Source organism: Miscanthus floridulus, chromosome 5 (assembly GCF_019320115.1).
Source record: "Miscanthus floridulus cultivar M001 chromosome 5, ASM1932011v1, whole genome shotgun sequence".
Taxonomy (NCBI): Eukaryota; Viridiplantae; Streptophyta; class Magnoliopsida; order Poales; family Poaceae; genus Miscanthus; species Miscanthus floridulus.
This window is the reverse complement of record NC_089584.1, coordinates 4966314-4974657: the sequence shown is the minus strand read 5'-3', so window position 1 is coordinate 4974657 and position 8344 is coordinate 4966314.

The window sequence follows — 8344 nt, the reverse complement described above, 5'->3', positions numbered from 1 at the left end:
GGTCAGAAAATTCAGGTGCAAGCAGGCGTAGCCTTTCACGCTAGTAAGCGGTAGCCAAATCCTGGATTTCGAGTTTGCTTATGTATCTAGGCCCAGTTTAGTTGTCAAAAATTTTGGCAAAACGATACTGTAGCATTTTCGTTGTTATTTGACAATTAGTGTCCAATCATAGTCTAATTAGACTTAAAAGATTCGTCTCGTGGATTTCGTCTAAACTGTGTAATTAGTTTTATTTTTTATTTATATTTAATGTTTCATGCATGCGTCCAAAGATTCAATGTGACAGAAAATCTTGAAAAATTTGACGTTTTGGAAGGGAACTAAACAGGCCCCTAGTGTTTGTACGAAGGGGCAGGGAAGTTTCTGGGATCCAGGACTCAGGAGTCAACCATGTTATTTTGCTTGTGCTGACTGACTTGTGCAAGCCAGATTAAAAGCAACTAGGTCTATTCACCCTGTTCGCTTGGCTTATAAGTCATATTTTTTCAGCCAACAAACGGTATTTTTTTAACATCAAATCAGCCAACGGTACTTTCAGTCATGCCTTATGAGCAAAGCGAACAGGGCAATTATAGCTTAGACAGAAAGGAACGATGCAACGCTACAGAAAAAAGCGTAGTCACAATGTCGCAGGAAATCGAACAGAGGCGTGTGGCTTATTCCGTCGATGGGGCTGGGCCCTTGTTTAGTTCTCCAAAAGTGCACTATGCAAAAAGAAGATTCCCCGTCATATCAAACTTGTGGTACATGCATGGAGTACTAAATGTAGACGAAATCAAAAACTAATTGCACAGTTTGCTTTAACTTTGCGAGACGAATCTTTTGAGCCTAATTAGTCAATGTTTGAACAATAATTCATAAATACAAACGAAATGCTACAGTAGAGAATCGTGCACTATGCAAAGTTAACTTTGCCGAACTTAACGCGCCCAGGGTTTGATGACGATCGAGCCTCTTCATTTTTTTTTTCGACTCACGACGAAGGAGCTGGGAAGCTCTGAATAGTAGACACCGCAGACAGATCCAGTGCTTTTGGCATTTGGCTTGGTTGACGTGTCGTGCACTCGTCCTTGCTGATGCTGTGTGCAGGCTGCAGGCTTAGAAAAAAAAATCATGCCTCAACCTCAACTCAAGTGTCGCTGTTTCTCACCGAACCCTTCTCGGCTTAATAATCACTGGAGTACTAATCAAGCAGATTTTTTTTTTTTGAGAAAACCAGACAAAAGAAGGTGAGGAGGGCTCACTGGACCCCGAGTCGCATGCTACCCCTCGCGACGGGCCGTGGGAGCGTGATAGGCCGAAGGCTCGAGTCATGGAGGAGTCAGACCAAGTCGTCAAAGGAAAAAAAGTCCACATTATCTCTGTCAAATTTTCGTGAAAATCTGTTTTTTTTTCTAAACTTTAAAATTGGGCAAAACATCTCCCTCAACTTTTAAAACCGTTCATCTTACCTCCTTAGTCTTGTTATAAGCGGTTTTGAAGGCGGCTTTCTCTCTCTTTTTATTTATTTTGGCTGAATCTTTAAAAAATCATAGTAAATCATAGAAAAATCATAAAATGGAAAATCTAATTTTGTTGGACTCCACATGAGTAGATCTACACTGTGAATATATAATATAATATGCTTTAGTACAAAGTTTTTGCTGTTGCTTTAGATCTATACTTTTCTGTAATTAATTAGAATAATTTATACCTGTAGTTTTTATGGTCCAATTATGGTGAAATTTTAATGGTGGGCTAATTATTATATGCTTAAACTATAGTAAAAATTTCATACTCATTGGATTATGTATAGCTTAGTTAAAGATTTTATTTAGGTTTATGCTTGTTAAATATAAATAAATCTATAACTAAGATATACATGATCCAATGAGTATAAAATTTTTACTACAGTTCAATCATACAATCATTAGCCAAACATAAAATTTTCATCACAATTGGACCATAGAAACTGAAGTATGAATTATTCTGATTAATTATAGAAAAACATAGATCTAAAGCCACAACAAAAACTTTGTACTAAAGCATACCATATTATAAGTTCACTGTGTAGATCTACTCATGTGAAGTCCAACAAAATTAGATTTTTTATTTTATAAATTTTCTATGATTTACTATGATTTTTCAAAAATTTAGCTGAAATAAATAAAAAAGAAAAAGACAAAACCGACTTTAAAACTGCTTATAACATGACCAGGGAGTTAAGATGAACGGTTTTAAAAGTTCAGATAGGTGTTTTGCCTGGTTTTGAAGTTCAGGGAGGAAAAATAGACTTTCGTGAAAGTTGAGGGAGGCAATGTGGAGTTTTTCCGTCGCAAAACGCTCTTAACTCGGGCCGCAACGGGCTTAGCGGATGCCCGAGGTTCAGTAGGCTATAATTGCCTGGCCCGAGAGGCAGCGGGGTCGAACGTCGGACGCATCGGCCGGGAGGTCGTGGAGCACGATGCAGGCTGGAGGGGAGAGCGTTGCATCCTCAAGGAGATGACGCATTGTGCTTGAATAAGGCTTTGGACCTCCTAAACTTTAGTTACTCAACCTGGGGCTAAACTTTAGCCTTATCCTGTTTGGTTTCAGGGACTAAAGGCATTAAAGCTACTATACAAAGACCAAAATACCCTTATATCTTCTTCTTCGCCTCTCCCACCCTGATCTTGCGACTGAACCGAGCGGCTCCGTCCTCCACCCTGGCCCGGCGGCTACCTCCCCCACGGCGGGCGCTTTTCTGTGGCAGAACCGTCCGAAATAACATGCTTTTGGAGACGCTCATATTTCACTAAACACTAAACACCTCGAAAGTGAGCTAGATCGGACAGTTCTGTCAAGCACACCCCAAGAGAGAACTCGAAACAATCCATGTTTTACATCCAGAATCCAATAATGAGTACGAGCTTACAATACTTAGTTCATTTCATACAATAAGAGTTCTTGGAAATTATTTATTACAATATCAGAGTTCAGAGTGCGATAATTAAACAATGGAATAAAAATAAACATCTAGCGAAAACGATACAAGAATCCGTCTATGCTCACCAGAAGAATCCTCCATACAAGAGCTACTCCTCAAGTTGCACCTACAACAGGGGTAAATAAACCTTGAGTACATAATATACTCGCAAGACTTACCCGACTAGTGGAAATAGTTTCCTAACTCTCAAGGATATGATGGACAATATGGGTTTGTTGTTTTTTTTGTTTGCAAAAAGCATTACTAGAAGTATGTCCTTAAGATCAAGTTTAATTATTAGTCGTGATTACTTCATTAGCTAACCATTCTAGGTAAGCACATGTTCTGCTATCAAGCAAGGGTTGAGCAATCAGAACCATTTCACCATCTGTCATCTTTCGATTCTTACTACGGTGCTATACCATAGCCAAGTCATACCGTCTCACAGAAATAACGATTCGTGAACCAATGTATCCTAGCTAGGTACCTCGAAACACATGCCCCGTTTATACCACAGGCATAAACAAGATCAATCCATTCTACTCATGTCATGGGATCTAGGTCCTCGTTTAAACTTGGACTCCAAGCCCCCACACTTGAGACACGGTCTCAATACAGTGCTTAGACCTTCACCTTTCTCTGCCTTCAATCATTCGGTTCAGAAAGAGCCATAACCCACGGCAAGAGCGTAATGAGCCTTCCCGCTCCCATAAGCAAGTATGTGCTGAGGATAATAAGTATGTGACCTGACTACCATCCACAGCAATGAACGTGCCTTAATCAACACGAACAGGGAAAACATTGTAACCAAGCTAAGCCCCGTTGGTCGTGGGACACAACCTGTTACACCCACCAATGTCCATACCATATCTCTGTCTGGTCTCCATTTTCCTTTCATCATTTTATCATGAGAGTAATTTTAATAATCACCTATTATGAGCAATGGCAGGTTACTCACGCTATCGATGACCTAAGCATAACATCTACTCAAACCTGCACTAGTAAGACTCTTAGGACAAGTATATCTATGTATGTGGTTTTCATAAAATTTCTATAACGTAAATGCACATAACATATATAAACTGTGATTATAAAAAATAAGGAGTTATGCATCGGGGCTTGCCTTGGACAGGCGCGGTGTCAGCTGAGTCAGTCAGTGGTGGCATTGGGACCTCCTCCTGCACGAGAATCTTCTTCTCGTACTCCTCAACGATCTCCTTGAACTCGTGATCGTCAGTAGTCACTATCTCCACCAACTCGTTCTTTATATGCATGCGATGATGATGCAACACTTAGCATTTAGGCAACATCAACTCTTAAAATAAAAATACACATGCTAAGCTACTAAGCTAGCTCTAATGACTAAGATACTAAGCTAACTATCATCTTCACCAAGCAAAGTGTTGGGTTCAACTACAAACACCTAACTTTACAAATAAAGGATATATCTATATTTTTACTAATGATTTAATATATATTGAAACAAAGAGCATTTAACTACCCTAATGTTTAGTTTATTCTAAGGCTATAAAAATTATAGTGAGCATATAATAATACAATGAAGCTACCATAAAAATTTTAGGACTAAAGCTATCACCAATTTACCACAAAAAAATCATACAATATTTAACCTGATAATATTGAACACTCTCAAATGATTTAATAGCTACTGGTATCAACATTTATATATATATACTAAATACACTAACAGGTAGAGCATAATTTTTGGAACCTAACAAAATTTATTTCATAATTTTTGGACACCTACATAATTTTATATTAATTGGCCAAGATTAGCTCAGAAATTAAATTAGAAAACTATTTCTAATTCCTTATGAAAAAGAAAAATTAATTCTCTCGAGCGGCCCACATGACACAGCACACACGCGCAGCAGCCCATAGGCGTGGCCCACGCGAGTCTGACCCACGCGGAGACAGCCCGCGTCGGGGAAAGCCCGCACGCCCTAGCGATTTAGCAAAAGAGACCTCAAACTTCTCCCGAATTACAACAAAGTACTAACACTATTTTTTTCTCTCTCAAACCTTTTTACTTAACCCCCTGGCTTTCTTGGAATTCCCTCACACACACCCCCGACGACCCAGCGCACGGCGGTGCGATGGCCGATGACACAACGCGGCTGCGCCGGCCACCAGGGACCTGCGACAAACCACCTAATAGGCTGGTCACCATCTCTAACCGGAGCAGCTATGCTAAGCGGTGGTGTAGAGTGACATGACTAGCTAGGAAAGGCTACAGCGACGTGTGGGCATCTACGATGGCGGCGCCACTGTTCCGGTGAGCTAGGGTGGTTACAGGCCTAATTGGTTAGCGCGTGAGTATCAGGAGGCTACCATGGACTAGGCCAAGATGACAGTTGGTGTGGAGGATGATGGAGGAAGGATGGTCACATGCGGCCGAGCCATGCGGCGGCGCACCACGGTGGCACAGTCGCGCCAGCAACGACGGAGAGGCGGTAGCGGTTCCACTGGCGTGCGCAAGGTGGAGAGGGAGACAAGGCAAAGCTAGTGGTGCAGGCGAATTAGCATGGGAAGGACGGTAGAAGGGTTGTCTACATCCACGGTCGGATGCGGCCTTGTCTCCACGCCGGCATGGAAACTCTAAAATTAGAGCTTGGCAGTGCCTTCTTTATGGCTAGGTGGGGTCGAGCAGTGAGAGGACGTGATGGTGAAGATGCGGATGTGATGAATTAAATGGATATGATCGCTCGCTAGGTAATTTGATGGTGCGGCTCATGGCGGTAGCAGAGGGAGAAAGAGAGAAAGAGAGAGACGGGGCGTGGCAAGTGGGCTCGGCTCAGCCTCACCTTGGCAGGATGCAGTCGATGTGATCGTGGAGGCCCACGCGACCATGTGCGTGCAGCAGAGGCGGCATCGCACTGGGCCGGTAGTGGCGCAGAGATGCAGAGGGAGGCATGGACATGATGGCGAGGCATGGGGCGGGTCGACAGTGCGGCAGCGCGGCAGGGTCGGCGGCAGCACCGCCTGGCTACGCAAGCAGCCACGGTGGCTCCACGCGATAGGAGCCAGTGGCGGCTAGGCCACAGCTAGGCCAAAGCAGCAGTGGCCATCCACGTGCGGCGGCACGCATGCACGCGGGATAGCCAGCTTGGCAACATCGAACGCCCAAGCGTGGTGACCATGCCCACACGACCGACCAGCCTAAGACCGTGTCGTGCATGAATTTTAAAGCGCCTATAAACACTAAACGGTTGCTTCTAAACCTTAACCATCTTCACCATGCTCAAGATGGCATATGAGGCTACCAACCCGAGCTAAAACATAACACCTTTTCTTAACCCGATTTCGCAAAATAAATTACCAAACATGGCATTGTCTAGCTGTCTATACACTTAAAAATCTTCTAAGTTTATGAGCTGAATTTGATTCCAAGTTGCATTTCTAGGCTATTATAAATATTGGCTAGCAATGTTATTTTTCTACAACAAGTATTTCATTTATGTCTACAAAGTTTATATTTCAAACTTTATTTAAGCACTATGATCCGACCCAGACCGCTTCAGCGTCGCTTCCAGCTACAGAGGGTCAGACTGCTCAGAGCTCTGGTTCAGATGATGATGGCACTCAGTTCTAGCTTGCTCCTCGTACCTCAGCGTCCGACTCGTCCGCTGCAGCTCCGCTGACCGACCCTTAGGTTTTAGTGTTTGACGCCAAAGGAGGAGAGGGATCGAGTATGTTAGTCTTAGGAGGAGCGACATATCTAGGGGAAGCTTAGAAGTTTATCTATTAGATTATCTATTACATTTGGAGTTTTATGTGTGATACACTATTATGCATTCGTGTGTTTACTTTAATGCATCAAACTATATTTATGTGATAGTGATGTCTACGTGACCGTGATATATGACATATGTGCTCTCTACTTTAAATTATTTATATGTCATATCACTTGTGCTATGCTCATTTGCTTTGCTTCCGCGTTTTACTCCGATACAAATGAGCTTTATTACTTGTACTCATGCTTATTTCATATCTTTTGAGTACATCATGTTGGCTTGGGTTATATAAGCTTGCCTAACTCTTTTATTCTTATTGTCAAAAGCTTATATAAACCAAACATGTTAAAACCTTAACTCTTTCACATACTCAAAGTGGTATTGTCATCAATCACCAAAAAGGAGAAGATTAAAAGTATCTAGGCCCCTAATTGGGTTTCTGAAAGGTCCTTGTTTGGTTTTGGTAATTAAGTGACAACCTAGGTGGACTAATTGTGTTTATGTGAGATACACAGGTGATTAGTCCACAGGTACATATGTGTGAGTAACATATGCCATGAAGGTGAAAATGGCTTAGAGATGTTGCAAAGCTCACACATATGATGGTGAAGGAGCTTAAATGCACATGAGACATGACATTGAGTCATGTGATCAAGGTGGAGAAGATCAAGACAAGACTTGGCTTGATGGACCGGTTGCAAGCGTGAAGGGCAAGTCGAAGGCTTTGGAGTGATGGACCGCGTGGCGGTGAAGCTTGAGCAAGACTTGGCGCCGATGGACGATGGCAACGGTGAAGAGCAAGTAGAGTCAAGATCGATGAACCAATATGATCATGTGATGATATGAAGTGGATCATATCATTGTTGATCATGTTGGTGCATGTGTTGCATCGACATTGAAGGAGATGGAATGGAATGCGCAAGGCAAAGGTATAATCTAGGGCATTTTATTTCACCGGTTATAGGTGTGTAGAGAAGTTTATGACCGGGTTTAGGATAGATGGCCGTACTATCAAGAGGGGCAAACTTGTTTGCATATCGGTCATCTAGTGCCACTCGAGTGATCTAACTTTGCATTGTCGCTAGGATCGAGTGGCGTGGCAAGTTGAGTGGCTAACATCCTTTGGGAAATGATTGTGAAAATGCTAACACACTTACACATGATGGTGTACACTTGGTGGTGTTGGCACATTTACAAAGGAGGTGGTGTTTGCAGGGTTGAGATGGGCTTGGGTCGGCGGGATTCGGCGCTTTTGGGAAAATGGAATGCCTATTTTCTATTGCGCCGGATGCAAATTTTTGTGGTTAGCACACTTGAGCAAGGGTGAAGAGAATGGAGAAGATGCTGGTGTTGGTCAACTGACCGGACGCTGGATCTGAATGCACTGGACGCTGGATGGCTGTGTCCGGTTAGGCTGACGTATGGTGACGCAGTAGCTGGAGTGTGACCGGACGCTGGCTGCGTCCGATCGTGTTCGACCGGACGCGTCCGGTCATGCTCGGGAGCTTACTAGAAACGACCGAACGCTGAGGGTCCAGTGTCCGGTCAGTTGAAGCTAGAGCGTCCGGTTAGGTCAAGTAACTGTTAGAACTGGGACACGTGGTCGTCTGTGGGCGACCGGACGCTGAGGTCCAGCGTCCGGTCA